The 19,616-nt window shown below is 38.0% G+C and overlaps 1 long non-coding RNA gene across 1 annotated transcript; it reads right to left on the bottom strand.

The window, feature by feature from the left end:
* Positions 1-4,940: 4,940 nt before the first annotated feature.
* LOC121659737 lies at positions 4,941-14,460 on the bottom strand. Its single transcript, XR_006014432.1, has 3 exons — positions 9,503-14,460; positions 8,045-8,211; positions 4,941-6,778 (listed from the first exon to the last, which is right to left on the bottom strand). It is a non-coding gene; the product is annotated as an uncharacterized LOC121659737 (long non-coding RNA).
* Positions 14,461-19,616: the final 5,156 nt, after the last annotated feature.

A 19,616-nucleotide genomic window follows, 5' to 3' on the forward strand; every position in this document is an offset into this window, starting at 1 on the left:
TAGCAGATTTCAAGATAACATGCTCTTCTTGCTGCATAAAAATATATAAAATACAGCTTTCTTTTCTGAGGGCATAGCTGTAGATCTCACATATATGCTATCACAGACAAAACATAAGGTTTTAATTGGGAACAGTATTTTGAGTAAAGAACTCTAAAACCTTGCTGTTTGCACCCAGTGGAGAGCTGTCTCCAGGGACATTGTACCTCCTTCCCATCTGCCCATACTGTACAGGAGTATCTAAGATGGTTACTCTGTAAGGCTTTGTCTAAAGGTAAGATACTGTGCATCAGCAAACATGGGGAAAGTCTTCGTTCACAAAGATAGAATAGTAGAGAACAGCTCAAGGACTGCTTGTTAGCCTGGTTTGTTGAAGGCATCTTGAACTAGATTTCACTGGCATTTGCAAAACAATAGTGAAAGCTCATCTGAAATATATATGTGCAGTATTTTGTGAACATTTTTTACATAGCAACAGGGTTGAACTAAATCTTGCAAAACTGAACTGGGATTAGAGATCTGTCATTTTAAAAAATACAGTTATTTTAACCTTAGTTCACAAAGTCTGCATGCCTTTTGTATGGGATCTGAAGCAGAAATGCAGAGCATTAAATGACACCTTTTCTCCTAAAATCATGAAATTTTCACTGATGAATCCTGATTTTCGAAATTCTTCCAGGCCAATTTGTAGACGGTGGAGAGATGAATACCATTTCAGGCAGCCATCTCCTGCTCTCCTGTCTGAATTTCTAAACCTTTGGTGATTAAGCTATTAGTAGCTTAAACCAGTCATAGTAAATCAGTCCTGAAGGCTAAGGTCATTTCAAGGAAGAAGGGATGCTATGAAAAGAAAATGAATATCTCAAACTCACTTTACGTCACATATATTCTTAGTATTCACTATTACACATCTTTCCCTCGAAGGCCAAAGAGAAAGACCTAATAAAAGTAGCACAAAGTTGCAGAACAAAATTATAATGCACTGGATTAGTTCATAACAGTCCATTTACCTTCAGATTTTATTGCAAGATGGCAGTATTTTAGCAGAATGCTTTTAACTGAATGCTGGAATTCTGTGCTGTGAACTGTGAAACATTTATTTTAAATATTGATTGCTCCATTGAAAAAAAGTTGGTAAATGTGTTTTGGAAATTGCCTGTTCAAATAATCAGCTTTGCCTCTTTACCAAGGAATGAGCTTTTGCAAAAGTGAAAATATCTGCTGTGTGACTGCCGTGATGCTGAATGCAGTGCTTGTGTGGGGTGAAAGACTGTTTTCACACTTGTGCATTGTCAGGTCCTAAACCCTTAATTCATTTTGATTAGCCACTGTGAGGGATTTGCCACAGCATTTTCTGAATGAGAAGGCAGACACTATTATTGGGTCATGTTCTACCCCTTGTAATATTTATTTCAGCACTTTGTTCAACTGAGAGAAATGATATGCCTTGCTTTGTGCCAGGGGTTACGCCAAATCCTTCATTCAAACTGTTTTTAATGCAAGAGCCTTTGGCAGTAATGTTAACTTTTCAGAAAATTCAGATCTCTAGCAGTTACCCTAGTAAGCTCCAGGGTTTGTGGTCTCTCCTGTGGCACTGTGGGGATGGTGCTGGCTCCAGCCTCTGAAGGATGTCATGAGCTGTGAGGGGACCCCATGTACAGGAGGAGAGGAACTCTGAAGTTGTTGCTGTTCTGTAGGTATGCTGGTTTTGGCTGGGGTAGACTTAATTTTCTTCACAGTGGCTAGTGTGGGGCTGTGTTTTGGATTAGTGCTGAAGATGCTAATATAATGAAGTTTTTTGCTATTGCTGAACATGGCTTGTGAAGAGCCACAGCCTTTTCCACCATGTCGGCAGGGGGCTGGGGGTGCATGGAAAGTTGAGAGACAAGCTGGGACAGGTCACCTCAACTGACCCAAGGGATGTTACAGGCCATATGGCACCATGCTCAGTGTGTAAAGTGCAGGGAAGAAGGAGGAAGGGGGGAACATTTCGAGTAACAGCGTTTGTCTTCCGGAGTCACTGTTACCTGTTACAGGGCCCTTCTCTCTTGAGGATGGGTGAACGCCTGCCTACCCATGGGAAGTGGTGAAAGAATTCCTAGTTTTGCTTTGCTTCTGTGTACAGCTTTTGCTTTACCTATTAAACTGTCTTTATCTCAACCCATGAGTTGTATAGCTTTTACTCTTCCAATTTTCTCCCCAGTCCTGTGGTGGGTGAGTGAGTCAGCAGCTGTGTGGTACCTGGTGGCTGGCTGGGGTTAAACCACACCAGTAGGAAACCCAATCTGTCCCAGTGCATCTCCTTTGCTGATACTCGGGGTCTGTGGACTGGGCGGGAGTGTGGTTAGATGTGGGTATGCTCTGACGAACCCTGCTAATGTAATGGCCTTTTGGTAAGACAGTGCAGGCTACCACTTCTGAGACTATGCCTCAGGCAAAACTTCTGTGTTTACTTCTCAGCTGAAAAAAAGAAAACCACACTTATAACTCATCCCCAGTCACACCAGACTGAGCTACTCGTGCCCTTCTTGTGCCAATTTTCCTGTATATAGTTTCCCATCACCTTACAGAAACCAAATTCTGTTTGGAATGTAATACATTCATAAGGCAAATAAATCATAAACATAAGTGCAAAAACCTCATGCATAGCTAATTTAGTGTCTTTTTTGACAACATAATATTTGTGATATCCTTCTTTTAATCTATATGAGTTAGTAGCTAATAACAACCAGTAGTTAAAGAGCATAAACCAAATGACCTATAGTTAAAAAGCATTATTTAAGCTGTTCCTTATGAAAACAATAACAATAAACAACTCTGTGAGTAAATTATAGTCTCTCTTGCATATGTAAGGGGTTCTCGATTTGATAAGCAGCAAATTAATCTAATTAAACATAAAGGAAATACATGTTTTACTCCTGGAACTCTGTTGATCAAAATGTGAGAAATTCGTGCAGACAATAAGCACAGTAGCTAAGGGAAAAGATAGAACCAAAACTATTAATAGATAAAATGAAGTTTATAAAATCCAATAGCTGTGCATAACCCAGCCTAAAGGTTTATTGAGTTGATGTGTTGTCTTTGCCTTCCTTCCTTACTACCTTCCTTCTTTGCTTCCTTCTTTCATGCTGAAGGACTTCAAGTCTATTTTTAGGCGTAAAACTGAAATATGAGAAATTCAGATAAAGTAACATGGGTCAAGGTTCATTTCACAGAATTTTTAGGGTTGGAAGGGACCTCGGGAGATCATCCAGCCCACCCCTCTGCCAAGACAGGGTCACCTGAAGCAGGTTGTTGTAATTGCTAGATTTAGCTTAGCAGGCTGTAGCTTCCTGAGAGCTCAGCAGGGCTGCTTAGGGCAATGCGACCCGGTCACATCCCAGAGTCCATTTCAGACAGCCCCACGGTCTTGCTCCGGCAGCTATCAGCGCTACAACCAGTGATGGCAAGGGAGGCAAGAAGGATCTCCCATAGGAGTTTGAGAGGACTTTAATCACATCTTGTCCCAGCAACCCTCAGAGGCAGAGAGACCTTGTGGTCCGGGCGCAGCGACTTTTTCTCAGGGGCTCAGGGGCGGTCCCTGGGTGGGGTTGGGGTACAGGAACCAATAGGGAGAGCCTGAGGGAGTGGCCAAGGCTAGGGGCAAGGGAAAAGTGGGAGAACAATGCGAAATAGGAAAAGCAGTGGGTTAACGGATCGCCACAGCAGGTGACATAGGAATGAGTCCAGATGGATTTTGAATGCCTCCCACTCCCTAGGCAGCCTGTTCTAGTGCTCTGCCACCCTCAATGTAAAAAAATTCTTCCTCATGTTGTGGTGGAACTTCTTGTGTTTTAGTTTATGGCCATTAATCCTTTCTTCTTTGCCATGTAGTAAAGTTCTGAAGACACACAGGAAGAGCTTACAGGCATACTCTTACTTCGGGCGCAGACTCCAGAACATCTACCATTAGCTAAACTGAGTGGAGAAAGGAGGCTATTTGGACAGAGTTATCTGGACCTTAGTTAAGGTGGGTGACTATTTGATATACCTAGCTCTTTCCATAGACTACATGAGAGGACTGAGTCCTAATGTGCATACATCCCTTAAATATTTGAAGTAAAGTAAGCCAAGGACTCTGGTCTAACTCTGTTACAGCCTGTGTGCATATCTCTCTATTCTCTCCGTAGTCATACCCTGATTCTCCTTAAGTAGTATTTCTTCATAGAGTACAGTGTATGTAGAATCATTCTCTGCATATGCAGCAGTGGCTTAATTGTAAAAAAAAATCAAAATTAAGGAAATAAAGGAAAGATATTCAGGGAAAAAAGTCATCAGAAGGAAGATGGGATTGATACCATGATGTTCTACTTTACATCTTTCCTACATCAGTAGCAAGTAAAATCTACGGTGTATCTGTGCAAGGTTTGAAACAAATGTTTATGACACTAAAATGTTTATGACACTGTTTTATGACTTCATCTTCTTGAAAATTTCTTCACTTCTTTTATGATGAGGACAGCTGTCACTGCTGATTTCAACAACAGCTTGTTGGGTCACTTCAGTGTATCTAAGGTCTGCAAAAATGCCATACATCAAAAGTAGCTTCCATTTTTAATTTATTTATTTGCTTATTTGTATTTTCAGTACAAGTGTATACACACTTTCCAGTCTTTGTATTTACAGATTACTCTTCCTTCAATCTCAACATTTCAGAAAAATATTTCTCTTAATTTCTCTCTGTATGAGGTAGTATGCATGCATACAGGTGGTGTTAAAAAAGAGTTGTGTGTTTATCAATTTTGTCCATTTCAGGCACATTTTTTTGTTTGGCACAAATCATTGTCATTATAGACTTTACTTTTGATGAAGTTATTTACCTCACCTGGGGCTGTTGTTTATGTGGTTTTGGGTTTTTTTTGTTCTGTTCGTTTGATTTGTTTGGGTTTTTTTTCAATGACCTGTTGGGTATAGCCAAGAGTATGCATTTTGACTTCATTTGGTGTGTATATCTGTACACAGGTAAATAAGAAAGATGTCACCAGCCATCTTGAATTGCGGAGTTAGAGCATTCAATCTGAAAGCTATGGTATTTTAAAAAAAAATTTGTTTCAGTCCTGAATTGTGATAATAATTTTCAGTATTTGTTTTCTTATTCTGAGAAGCAGAAAGTTCTGCCTTCATTAACACCACAAAAGAAGAACAAATGTCTGTGAGAAGATGGGCACGGAAAAGGAGAATTTACTGAGGATAATCAAGTAACTATTTTGATGGGAAAAAAACCCCACAAAAAATCAGTTCACCATTCCTGTTAAACCTCTGAACATGGAATTTAAACCTTATTGATCTGTCTTGAATCAGCTTGAATTCCTTTATTTTTTTTTTATATTGAGCTTCAGTGGCCTTAGCAACTAAAAACCCTAGCCCGTAATGGAGAAATTGAGGAATATTATTGCAACATAACATGTAGCAGAGTAAAATCTATAAAAATCTCTCTGTCTGCAAAATTGTAACTTGATTATCAACTTTTTAGTCTGGTAGTTCAGAGCAGAGGTCTACAGCATATCTCTTGTCAAATGATACCAGAATACTCTGCTCCATCCTCATTATGACAATCTAAACAAGCCTTGGTAGCATGCTGAAGAGGACAATCTGATATCAAAATAGAGGTACTGAAAAAATTAACTGGAAAATACATGAGTACAAATACCATAGCAAACTTCTTCCCCACTACCTGTAGAAAATCTCTGAGAGTAAATATAAAATGACTCACTATGGTAGAGATGAAGCCGATATCAGCTTATGCATTAGAAATATTAAAGGTTCTGATGAAATCGTTATTTTAAATTCACTGGATGTTTTTGGAGTTATTATCATCTGAACTAAGCTTCAATAAAATTTATTTTGCATTAAACAGAGATTGGATTCAAAAAAATTATGCTTAGTGTGATACTTGTATTGGTAAGATAGAGTAATATCCCTTTGGGACACTGAAAACATACATCACAGTGGATATATTTAAGCCTGTGCATGGGAAGTAAGCTGGGATAGTCTAAATTGAGGAATAATGTCAAGTCTAAAGATCATGCACTGAGAAATGAGTAAATTGTGGCTCTATCAGGGATTATTAATACCTCCCCTGGATAAAATCTTAATCACACAAATCCCAGGAAAAAAAATCTTATACATTCATAAGTTTTTGGCAGGTGAGTGAGACAAATGGGGATCAAAAATCCTACAGCACTGAGATGGATGGTGAAGACCTTCTTCTGATTATTTCTGTAGAGTTAGAAAAGGATCAGAATAACCCATGCTTTTTGGTGGCTTCTGCAAGAGCAGACAATAAAAATGGTTCTTGTACAGTTCTCATGTATTGCTTTGATATGAAGACTAAGATAACTTCTTCTGTGGAGAGCTATAGTTATCTTTGCATTGGGCTTATTTGAAACTAAACCTGAAAAATGCCAATACTGTCTTACAGAGAATGTGTATGTTAGCTCAGATAAAGTGAAATGGTTCTAAGGTGTACAGTCATGTGGAAAACCTCTTAAGTGAGGATGTTTAGTGATTCTGCAGCTTTAAAAGACAGAAAAATTCTAAAGCTGGATAAAACTTGTGATGTACTCTATACAATAATGATAAATTTTGTACTATATGGATTAAAAATCAGTCAATTTTTTTTCATAGGAGCCTTTGCACAAACTCTCAGGTGGAGAAGAGTTCACTGTACTTCTGTCACCAGAACCAGGAATCAACTTGGGTAGCTGGTACTGTAGGGAAAAAAAGTTGCCGGGTGGACCTACAATAAAGAAAAAACATACAGAATTTTTCTCCTCAAATAAGCCTAAGAACAGTTGTTTGTGTCATTTGAAATAAAATCATGAAAGATCAGCAACAGCAAAAGCTCTGAAAAAATCTGGAGGGAAGAAAAAACAACAAAAAAATTGTGATAATGTGAAACTAGATTAACTCTGTGGGCATATAAATAGTCAAACTTAAATCAGAGTGAGACGTCTCTAACCTTAAACTTTAGCCAGTTTTTCTTACAGTAGCCTTTCTTCATAGTGAATTTCCATATCACTAAGGCCTCCTTTAGTTCCAATACATAATAAAGGTTTCCTTATTCCTATTGGATCATATTCTGGCAATTTTGTAAGTTGCATAATACTTATTACAAATAATAGAAATAATTTCTCATGGGAAACATTACCCCAAGAAGTATAGATTGTTGCAGTTAGATTTATCTGTAAAATCTTTCCTCCTTCCCTGCACACTAAGAACTTTTTGGCTTACTACAAAAATTCTGAAATCTACCATTCTGCAAGAAAACAGGTTGGTCAAGAAGACAGCTATAAACCATAGACAAATAATTAAAATGCTGAAAAAAGCTTTCTGAACTGTAGGGTTGTTACGTTCTGAGTCTGTTACAAGTTCTGTCAATCTCTAGGAAATGAGATGCAGCTTTAGCAGGACTGCTGCAGCATGCATTAAAGAAAGTCCCAAGGAAATCAGAGCTCCAGGCTGTCACACGGAATGACAGTCATGGAGCAGAATCAGCTGCTTCAAACAGGCAGCATCAGCAGGGAAGAAGCTACAGCACAAACAAACATAACTTTTGGCTCCATTAGCTTCCAAGGGGAAAAATCAAACACACTGTTTAGGAAAGCTCTCATTTCCAGCCTAGCAAATCAGTAACTGAGTACGGCAATTAAGGAAGAACATTTCCTTGACAAGGATCGACTATGAATCTTAGAAAAGGTTTTAAAAAATTAAAAGTAAGGAAGCAGCTGTGGCTAGCAACAGTTGTTTCCTTTTAGCGGCAGTCATAGATTTGCTTTCTACTTGGCATTCATACTCAGCTCACCACTTTGCTGTGCTGCAGTAGTTCCTTCCCGACTAGCTGAAGAAATCTGTGCAATAAGAGGAATTCTGAGTGATTTTATTTTCCCCAAAGAGTTCACATATCCTTTAAAGGTATATGAATCTTCTTTCACATTTCTCATAGGATAGGATAAAATTACTGACTGAAACAAAGTTGGATGGGAAATGATCTTGCAATACCTACTCCAATGGCTGAAGAATATCCAAAGATCCCAGTAACAGAAGCATCTTCAGAGTAATCTTCATTTTTGCTCCATTTCATTGCTAAAGGAGTCTTATCCACTGTCTGTTCAGGTCATAGAACTTCAGGTCCTAATTTTAGAGTAACTTCATGGAAATTAATTGCTTTCACTGGACATTTTCAGTGGAAAAAGGAAGAGAAAAATGTGTCACTATATATTTGGTGAATCAGTCTGCCAGACATAGCAATGAATTGTAAATACAAAACTGTTATCCCCATAACAAAATGCCAAAGTAAATATTTTGTCTCTCAGACATAACTGTCCTGTTCTATTTTGTTTTTGTTTTGGGGTTTTTTTTGAGTATTTTCTTTGTTTGCCAGACACTAAGCAAATACTGAATCCAACAGCCTTGAGTTCAGCATTTGTGATGTTCTGCCTTTTTGTTTCCCTCTTATTCTCTAGCTGTTGAGTTTGCTGGTGGCAATGTTGCTGAGCAAGGAAGAAACATGTATTCCACCTCACAGAAATGTCTAGCTTGGTGAAGAGGTGGAAAATTAAACATGATGTAGACTAGGATATTTTTTATTCCATAGGTAGAATCAGGTAGGAAACCATTTGGACCTCAGCAAAAAATTTTATTAGCTTTTGCCCTGTGTGATATACATTAAATGAAAACCATTTCTGAAGGTGATATTACAATGTTCCCAGCTGCAACTATAGCTCATATAAAGCAGTTACCAAAAAATCCAGCCTGGATATTGATTATTAACATAGTTTTAGAAGCTATGTGATTGTTTATTCATGGAATTAAATGTTTCAAGTATATACATTTAAAGGTGCTGTGATTAAACATGAGAAAGACAGGCTTGGCTATTTTTAAAAGCTCCTTACTACAGGGAAGTCTCTTGAAGCTCTTTCGCAGAAAGCACCAGAACTTACATAGTATTTTAGCTTACAAGCATGAAGGCCATATGACAAGGCATCTATATGTATATGCATATACAGACACAATGTATATATGTATAAAGATAGGTTTATATAATGCATAAAAATAGATATACACCCATATGTTCATATATGGATATACACTGTATATCCATACATCCATATACAAGATTCTCTCAAAAATTATTTCTGTTTCCAACAATGAAAAATACTTGTAGAAAATCAACATCCGCCATGTCCTAGCAGTAACAGATACACCACCTGTTTATTGAGATTTTTTTCCCCTCACTTGAATCTTATTTGGTACACAGGCTCAGGCTGTACTTCCTTTCTGGCATGCATTTTCATGCCAAGTAATTAACATGGTCTAGCAAGACATAAGTCAGATTCGTAGTCTAAAGGCCAGGTTCTGCTTATCCCTTCCACAGCTTGTCAGGAAGTTTTCTTTTCCCTCTCTTTGTTTATGTTCACTCAAAACTAGGCAGTGCTCAGAAAGGAAGGAGAGATGCTTTTACCATCACTTCATGGGCAGGACAAGAAGAGGATTTGTCAAGGGCAGAAGGCAGGACCCCTCCCGGTGGACACGAGGGCAGCAGCAGGAGCAGATGCAGCTGGGTGTGAGCACACTGGGATGGGGGCTGCTGAACGGCAGGACTTGGCTGTATGGAATGGGACAGCACAGGGAGCAGACATCAGCCTCAGCGGGGGAGGAGGGGGAAGGTTATCCTTCCAAATCAAGCTGGAGAATTAAATTGCACCTTAAAGCGTCCTTGGGGTGCTCACATGCAGGGAAGTAGAGGGATACAGGCAGAGCCCCTGCCAGCGCTCACCATTCTATTCTGGCATCTGTGTCTTATGTGATGTATATGATATGATAAGATATGACCCATCACTGGGTAAAGAAGAGCTGAACTAAGCAGACACAGTGCTTCCCCACTGATAAAATACTCCTTTGTAGGTGTGTGTTATTTTTCTTCAAAGCTCTTTTAGCTTTTTCACACTGTTTCTATCCTTTCAGATACTTCTACGTAAGTAACTGAAACTTAGATTTGGCACTTTTCTCGAAAACATATCTTCATGCTTCAAAACATTTTCTTTAGCAAGACAAAATAAATTTTAGTGAGTGTCCTAGGATTCATTTCTTCACATAGGCTGGAATTCTTTTGCCAACAAAAGCAATTTCATTTTGCCAGTAACTCTGGAAGGCTGCTACTGAGACAGCATATAGTGAATATTAAGCATTCACCAAGAAAAGATCTAAAGTCCCACATTTAAAGCAGAAATTTATTATCTGATAATTAAAATTTGCAGGGAGTATGTGTCTGGGGGATTAACCCTGTTGCAGTTAGTTTTTAGCTCCTTGCCAGCCTTAATTTCACAATTTTTTTGACATTTTAGCATAACAAAATAACTCAACATGGTTATAAGTACAGTGTCTCCCCAAGGCAATTATCCAGAAAAAAAGGACAGAGTAAGCTTTTTAGTATGTGATCTGGTCTCAGACCACCAGGTCAACCATGGCAGAACACTACTGAAAATACTAATTGGTAAGATACTTTTTCAACAATGAAAGACTTCAGATGACAACAAACCAGCAACAGATCAAAGGTGTGCAACAGCAGTGACACAATATGCATTTTAAGAAGGGAGCTACAATTCCCACTGTTAACTTGCATTTCCTTTGTGTTGAAGTATTTTGGAGATCAAAAATCAAAATAACATTTCTAGACTGTAAAGAGATTAAAATGTTTTTCATACTAAGCTTATGGTCCTTTTGTAGTCAATACCTACTTAGCCTTTTGAAATGTCCATTTCTGCACAATAGCAGTTTGGAGCTTTGGAATAACCAATAATTGTAACATGTGAAATGCAGGCTTTAAAGCAATCATGCTGCAAAGTTGGTTTTTTAAATGCTGACCTAATCCTTGGTCCTCTGAAACCAGCTCCTCCTCTCCTCATACCTGTCTGCTTAAGCCAGCTACTATCTGTCATAAAAGGTCTTTTAAAAAGCTCTTCCTAAATAGGGTGATGCACAGCAATCTTGATTTTATATTCTTCTATTTTATATTCTTCTATCTGTTTTTACATGAAGTTAACTTTCTGAGGTAGGATTTCAACTTCAATAGGACAGAATCATCAGGTTTTCATGGGTAACAATTTTTAAAGACATATTCAAAGTAAAATACAAATATGTTCTTTGCTAATTCATTTTTAAACTCCTAAAATAATTTCTTCAGTTTCTAAAATACTTCTACATCAAATAAAAAAAAATTATTGAGCTCTAGAAGGCTCTTATAGAGAGTATTTATAAAGCTCTTCTAAAGAGTATTTCAGCGTATCTATAGCACGAGCTTTGCACAGCTGATGAAAGGCATAAGGAGGAGTTAGGAAAATCAATTCTTATTAAACTCCATAATTTCTAAGAAACAGTAGAATTCCCTTACAGAAGGCTTTGGTTCAGGATTCTATTCTAAGCCAATTATGGTATAATTTGGTGGGATGCTATTATGACCATAGAGCAATAAAATGCTATTACAAGACATCTTTTTAATATTAAAACTAATTTAGGACATTTTATTTATTATTTTTATGACTAACATAAGGCTAAGGTTACTTTTAATTGTGGATTGTCTCTTTTTGCATATGTAATAATTTTTGTCTGTAAAAAAACAGGAATATGTCTATCCTTAGTGATGTTCTTACATTGTCAGTCCTTCATGCCAAGTGTATTGTCCAGCCCCAGCATAACTTTTTCCAGGAGTCAGCAGTCTCAGCTGCTAATAGCCAGATAACATTTAGTTCACTTAGAATATAAAATCAAGATTGTTGTACGTCACCCCATTTAGGAAGAGCTTTTAAAAGACCTTTTAAAAGACCAGATAGTAGCTGGCTTAAGCAGACAGGTATGAGGAGAGGAGGAGCTGGTTTCAGTGGACCAAGGATTAGGTCAGCATTTAAAAACACAACTTTGCAGCATGATTGCTTTAAAGCCTGCATTTCACATGTTACAATTATTGGATACTCCAAAAGCCCAAATTCCTATTGTGCTACTTTACTCCCTTTCCCCCATGCAATTCCTTAATTCTCCATTCTCATAGTAAGTGGATGCCTCTTACCAACATGAAATGGTGACATCATGTGCAAGTTTCTTGGGTGATTTGGACAGCAATGTGACATCAACAGAATGGCTCAGAAAACCCCTCAAAAAGCAAGATGGGGAAATTAAAACTCTTTTCCATAAAACTGTATGGTAGCTTGTATTAAATTCAAGCATTTGCACAACTTGCTGTCCTGCAGCACCAATCCTTAGCATCCAACACTGATGTGTTGGTTTCTATAAAAAAGGCAACACTTCCAGAGTGTAAAATCTCAGTATGCAGCAGTGAATTTAAATGAGCATGCAGCAATTGGAAAGAAGTTAGTATTTCAAGATTTGCTGTGTGATGAGAGTAGATAGCATTCATTCAGTGTGTGCTGCTACTCCTTAGTACCAAATTTAAAAATTCATACCCAGCAGATGCTAAAAGGCTGTGGTCATATTTCTGCAACTGAAATATCATATGTTAGGTACATTTCAGTGTGATTCAATTCCAGCTTCAGGCTTCTTACATTCAGGAGTGACAAAGGACATATCAATTTCAAAACATATCTAATCCATCTACCCTGTTTTTTTCTGAAGAGTAATGTTGGAATAGCTGGCATCTCATATGAGTGGACCAGGACTGAAACTGCAGTAAACAGCACAGGTATAAGCACCTACAACTTCTTGACATAAGTTACTAACATTTTTCTTTCATTTTCTTAGTAATTTAAACTAAAAGTAGTCATTCTGCCAATATGCTGTCATCCACAGATGGAATAACATTTGTGTAGTCATTTTCAATTATAAGTTAGAGGGCAATATCATGCTTTTCTCTTGTTCATAAATTATTATAAACACTTAGAGGGATTTCCACAAAGATTTGAAGCTTTGACTAGAAACTGTCTGAAGAAAAATAGCCTTTTGGTATCCATTCCAATAAAAGCAAAACAAAGCAAAACAAAACAAAACCGAGAAAAAACCACTCAAAAAAAAACAAAACAAAGAAAAAAACCAAAAACCAAACAAAAAAACCCCACAAACAAAAAACCCACAAAAGATCAAAACCAAACCAAACAAAAAGACCACTCTAAAACAAACAAATCCAAACAAAAAAAAAAACCCTAAAAAACTCCAACCAATATTTAACCTAACTATAAACCTATGGTAAGCATAACTTATTCATGCTTAAAAGTGTTTTTTTGTGCCTGACAGGAGCACGCACTGGACAATACTGCACATGCTCTATCTTCTCATAGTGCTTATATATTAATTAAAACAAATTTACTCTGTTTCAAAAAAAAAAAGGACTGAGCTATTTTCCAATGATTTATCCTTCTTTCAGTTGCTTGCTACTGTGATATCCTGTACCAATATTCTTTCTAGCTGGGGGATGTCCCATAAAGGGAAAGTTTAACTCCTATGGCTTCCAGTCACTGCTAACTCAAGCAGTAAAGCTCTGTGCTATGAATCTGAAACAATCAGTCATCATAAGTATTGGTAAAAAGTTTAAAGGTTTATGTTTTATTACTTTTAAAGGGTTAGTTAAAAAAAAATCCTTTTCAAGAGCAATACAGTGACACAGTGAAGAGTATTCTTTCACAAACCTTTAATTTATGAGGAACTGTAGAGGTAATGCAAAAAATAAGAGGGAGGAGCTACCTAAAGAGAAACCAAGGTCCTTTAGTTACGGCATCAAAACACTGCCCTGAAGATCTTGGGCCTGCTTGTGTCTGTCCCTCAGAACATACTGAAAAATACTGGACTCCTTTGAAAAGTGATTACTTAATTAAGAGGCAGCAGAATAAATCAAAGTCACAGAAGGGTGAGATTACGGCTGTAGAAGGAATCATCATTCCTGTATGCCTACATTGCTGATTATCTACTGGGAACAGCTGTAAAGAAAATTCTCTAAGGTAGACATAGTATTTCTTTTCAAATGCTCTTTTTTCTACTGACATAAGTGCATATTGTTTCATTACACATCAAGTAGGTGTAAGTCAATGAGGCATCTGTAGGAGGTAACTGGGTCTAGAGTGGGTGAATTGCCTAAGGAAATGGTAATTTATTGGCAGCAGGGGAAGCCTAGACAGCCACTTTTGGCTGAGGATAGAAGTCAACTTAGAGATTAAGTTTTTTAAATGTAGATGTCTCCTTGTCCATTAGGTGTCCAGTCTCTTCTCAATGTAAATTAACACAGTTGCACATAATCACAGCATAGATAAGGTTGGAAGGGACCCCAGTGGGTCATCTGGTCCACCCTCCCTGCTCAAGCAGGGCAATACCAGAGCTCATGGCACAGGACTGTATCCACAGAGTTCTTGAGTATTTCCAGTGCAGGAGACTCCACAGCCTCTCTGGGCAACCTGTTCCAGTGCATGGTCATTGCACAGTAAAGAAGTTCTTCCTCATGTTCAGGTGGAACTTCCTGTGCATCGGTTTCTGCCCGTTGCTTCATGTCCTATTGCATGGCACCACTGAGCAGAGCCCAACTCCATCCTCTTCACACCCTCCCTCAGATACTCATAGATATTGATGAGGTTCCCTCTCACTCATCTCTTCTCAAGGCTGAACAGGCCCAGCCCCCTCAGCCTTTTCTCTTAACAGTCATGCTCCAGTCACCTAATTATCTTTGTAGCCCTTTGCTGGACCCACCAGGGCCAGGTAAAATGTCCTGAGTTATACCTGTCAGATTTGGGTATGTTATACTCTAATGCTGTCAGATCATTCAAAGAGTATCTCAAAATCCTGCTATTAATGACTGTTACTTACAATGCCTTATTGTGGCATCTCAGTTCTTAAAAGGAGCTTCCAGACATTTTACCAAGGCCTGTAGTGACAGGACAAGGGGCAATGATTTTGACCTGAAGAGGGTAGATTTAAAATGGACATAAGGAAGAAGATTTTTATGATGAGAGTGATGAGACACTGGAACAGGTTGCTCAGAGTATAGTTGCATAGTGTAGTACAGTGTAGATACTTCTCCCTGGAATTCTTCAAGGCCAGGTTGGATGGGGTTTTGAGCAACCTGGTCTAGTGGAAGGTGTCCCTGTCTGTGGCCAGGGGCTGGAACTATGTGATATTTAAAGGTCCCTTCTAAACCAAATAATTCTATGACTCTATGGGAGAAAATCCTGGCTTGCCATATAGCCTGAATGTTTATTGACCACCTCATTAGATAGTCCAAAACTAGAGTGGATAAAATCACTTCTTAAGACAAGTCTTTTAATTCTTATGAGTCAGAGAAAAGAGTGTCTTTTCTGTGAAGCTAATACACTATGTCCACATTTAGGAAGCAAAATACTTTGATAGTGGAAGACAGTGGCAAAAATAAGACAAAGTCATTAATGTGCACATTAACCATTCAAGTGCAACTCATAGGTGTTCTTACAATTTTCAGTGATACATAAACTTATCTCCCTCTCTTTGCTTTTTCTTTTTTGGTGAGACTTGAAGTCAAAATGCAATTCCCATACTTATTTCACCATTTAACTTCTGTTTAACCTGAATGACTCTATGTACAATCAGTGTTGGAATTAGAGAAAAGAAACCAACTTGACATCAACTGTGGAAACTCTCCTGGGTGGATTGAGTCATCATTTTCCCCTTGGGATATGTTTTCCATTTATACAAAGGCAAAGAAAAACTGTTGTGAATATAATTTAAAAAAAGATATTAAAAAGTGTGTCTCCAAGCCAATAACTGATTCAGACTGTTGGTTTCTTACAGAGGAAATAATCCCATCTACCTTTCAATATCTACAGTCTTGATGTCTACTTTTGAGCTGTCATCAAGGCTCCACTGGTAGCCAATGAAAAGAAGTCAGCACTTTTAGGGTATGATTCATCCACCATATTTTAGGCATACTTAGGATGCAATGCCCTCTAAGTCTGATCACATAAATCTAAATACACTACTTTTAGCCCTGAAGAGGGCTAAAAGACTTATTAGAAATTAATCACAGTGGCTATAAACAGAAAGTAAAAAGTGCCAATAATTCAGTGATTGTAGCAATAATGTAGTCACGTGTTTGGAATGGGTGATGAAAACTGGTAAGAGATTAAAAAAAGCCCCCATAAGGATTAGAAGTGCAGAAAAACTCCTCTATGGTGAGAGTCTAGAGAACCTCTTTCTGTCCAGTTTTCCAGGAGAAAGTTTAAAATTTTTCTTGTTAGCAAAAGAGAACTAAAATTGCAAGACCCGCCTGTCAGACAGGATACTATATAAAAAATAAGATCCTCTGTCTAGAGCAGAAATCATTTCAGCTCAAGTAAGTCTGGATTCTAAACCAGTTTTTTTTTGAGGGTAATTAATAAAATGGCTAGTACTAGTAAGAGTATAAAATATGTCTTTTTAATACCTATCTGTATTTTGACTGGATGAAGTCCCAAAATTCAGATTTCTTGATAAAGAAAAAGTCAGGAATTCAGAATGCTTTTATTTTGTTATAGTATAACATGAAATGAGAATTTCTAGTGAAGCCAGTTCAAAACATGAAGACTAAATGTGTCTGCCTGAAGCTCTTCTGTTACCTGAATCAAAATCACATTACTCTACAGTGTTTTGTGAAGCAGTTTTGCTTCATCAGAGAGTAATTTTTTTGGGGGGGAATGATTCATCAAGACTTTTTTCAAATCAGTTTTAGTAACTGACCACAGGAACAGCTTACTAATGATACAATTGATTCTTCATCACTTTAATTCATTAAATCTGTTTAGGATATGTTTCTGAAATATCCATCATAGGGTAATCAAAAGTTATGGGTTTGTTGTAGGGATGATTAGGTGAAACTGCAGGATCTGAGTTATTCAAAAGGTCAGATTAGATAATCATAACTTTTCTCTGTGACCTCATAGGCTATTAATCTTATGCATTAGGCCTTCTGCATTTGATTTTAAATATGCTTGGCTTCCCTAGACAGCAATGGAGGTTATTAAATATATGCCCAGGATTTAAAATTCCATTCTCTATGCCATTACTGTTGCTGATAATTTCAGGCAGTGTAACCTCATCTGAAATTTCCCCAGAGAGGCTAGTCTAGAAGTAAAGGGTTGGGAAAGGGAAGATACATAACAAGAATCAAGGTTTTTATAGGTTTTTTTTTTTTAACAATGAAGGCCTGTCCCAGTAGTATTAGGGGTTCCTATGCAACTTTGTCTCAGGAATCAGGATTTCTATTGATTGATCTTTCTCTTACCTATCCCTTGTCAGTCATTTGTAAAGGGTGTCAACTCCAGTAGTTGTTACGAGACAGGAACCAAGCTAACCTTAGGATGTAAAGATGTGCTTTAAGCTACAATTACAAATTTTAGCTTCCCTATGGGTCAGATGTACTCCACATGAACAAAGACCTTTTTTCCCTACGTACCATTCACAATTTTTGGCTTTCAGTCAATAGCAATTCAAATAAAGAACTGTCAAACAGGGAGAATCGATTCAGAATCCAACTTGGGCAAACAGAGGGAAATAAGCATGAATGTGAGCTGCAGGCTAATTTGGCCCATTATCTTCACTTGCATACTGCTCATTATTCACCTTTCACATATTTACCTTGAATCCCCTTACAAAAAGCAGCCTCTGCAGCCTTGATTTCAAGTTCCTGTCCCTGCCATTTAGTTAACATTCTCCATGGTGCACTATGATTGCACTCCAGTTTCTCCCCCCACATGCTACTCATCAACCCAATTTATTGACTCATAGAGTTACTAAGGAGACGCTTATCAAGCAGAATAAACACCCCTCTGCTTGCCAACTGGTACTGTGTAAATTGGCTTTGCTTCAGTGTCCAGCCATATTTTAACAAACCCTTGACAGTGCCTCAAAATGCTTTGCTTTGTGTCCGGATTTGCCAGCAGAGCACATTTCCAGTGGCACAAAGGAGGTCTGTATTTTAAAACCTTTTTTTTAAACCTAATTTCAATACTTTCAATGTGTTTTCATGCTTTATCTCCAGCTTAGCTCTTTGTAGTCTCTACGAAAACATTTAGCACAACTTCTTACTATCGTGCTATCCAACATCATTAAATTTGTTCACTGATGCACATATGTAAATGTGTTTTGTCACAATGGCTGTTACTGGATTGACCTGGCAACTAAGTGTCGTATTAGAGCTGAGCAATTCTGAGTTACTGGAGTATACAGGCAACTTAGGGAACCTTTTTACTCCAATATGTTGATGGACAGTTGCTATGAAGGTTCAGTAGAAGCATTGTGTACATTGATTGTATTGATACATGTTTCATTATCAAACTTGCAAACTCTGAGTACTAAAAGGTCAAATGAGTTATTCCAATGAGCAGTGCACTCTGCCATAGTCTGTATGTATTTTGAGGATGCAACAAAGTTTTTCTGAATATCTCTGTGCCCAAGCTCTGCCATGCAACAAGAAATCATATTGTAATATTGAGGGTCATCTAATGCTTGCATTGTTCCAATACTTTCATGTTCTGTTAAAACACAATCACTGAATTCTTCACAAATCAGAGCACACAAAGTTCCCTGGCACCATCAGGCTGTAGCAAGCCCTTTCCTCTCTCCCTTTTTCTTTCATTCTTGTAACACAGCTGTTTATACAGAAGAGAGACAATGTTGAGTTTGTTAACAGCTGGCAGTTAGTAGTAATTTATTATGGAATGGGTCTTGAAATGGCCTGATCTCCTTGATGATGAAAAACCAAAAGATTATGTTGCTTTCAAAATCTTGTTTTGGGACTAGAAGTAGAGCTTGAGGCTGTGCCAATTCCAGACTCATGAAAGCTGCATAGAGAGAAGGGGGCCAATTCCTTAGCTTCTGCTTAAAGCAAAATGAGCTTTGTGAGATAGGATTTGTTTCCACCTATTAACATCACTATGTTGTACTCTACCAGCACCCATTAAAATATCAGTCTTACTGGTATTTGGCATATCTTTTTTCCTGTGCTTTGAAATAATGGAATTTACTTGACTTCCCCTGTTATTCTAGGCCTCCAGTCTTTTCATTCCATTTATTTTTTGTTATTTTGATCAAGGAGGAAAGATAATAAATGGTGGCATATAGTAGGCTAGTAGAAATCAGCTCAAAGATTCCAGTGAGAAAAGATGGAAAAGTTTCTGTAGAGATTTCCCTCAACAAAGATTCAGGGAGAAGAGGGGAATAAGGATAAAAGACAACAGGGGTAAAACTGTTCAAGCACAGATACATTCTCACAGAACTCAGTAGGTTAGCCTACTGAGCAATAACCCCTCCTCAAGTCATAACTGACTTGATGGATGGATGGATGAATGGATAGGATTTTGCATTTACTTCAAATGCTCTTCTGGAAATGTTTGGGTTTTTTCCTAAAACAATTTTCTGGTGCTATGGGGGAGAGGTTGGTGGTGTAAAATCAGCAAGATGCTGTGCCAGCACATCAAATAACACTGCAGCATTCTCCACTTCCCTGCTGTGGAGATGAGAAGTGCCAAGGGGCTTGGGAGACTGTTCTTAATATGGTGGCCAGTGTGAGGGGACAGCACTGATCCCTCAGTCACAGCGTGGGCAGCGCATGGACAGCACCTTCACACCGTTTGTGC

Source organism: Corvus kubaryi, unplaced genomic scaffold, assembly GCF_017639235.1.
Source record: "Corvus kubaryi isolate FWS band 111438036 unplaced genomic scaffold, C.kubaryi_AGA036_p1.0 137, whole genome shotgun sequence".
NCBI classification, from domain to species: domain Eukaryota; kingdom Metazoa; phylum Chordata; class Aves; order Passeriformes; family Corvidae; genus Corvus; species Corvus kubaryi.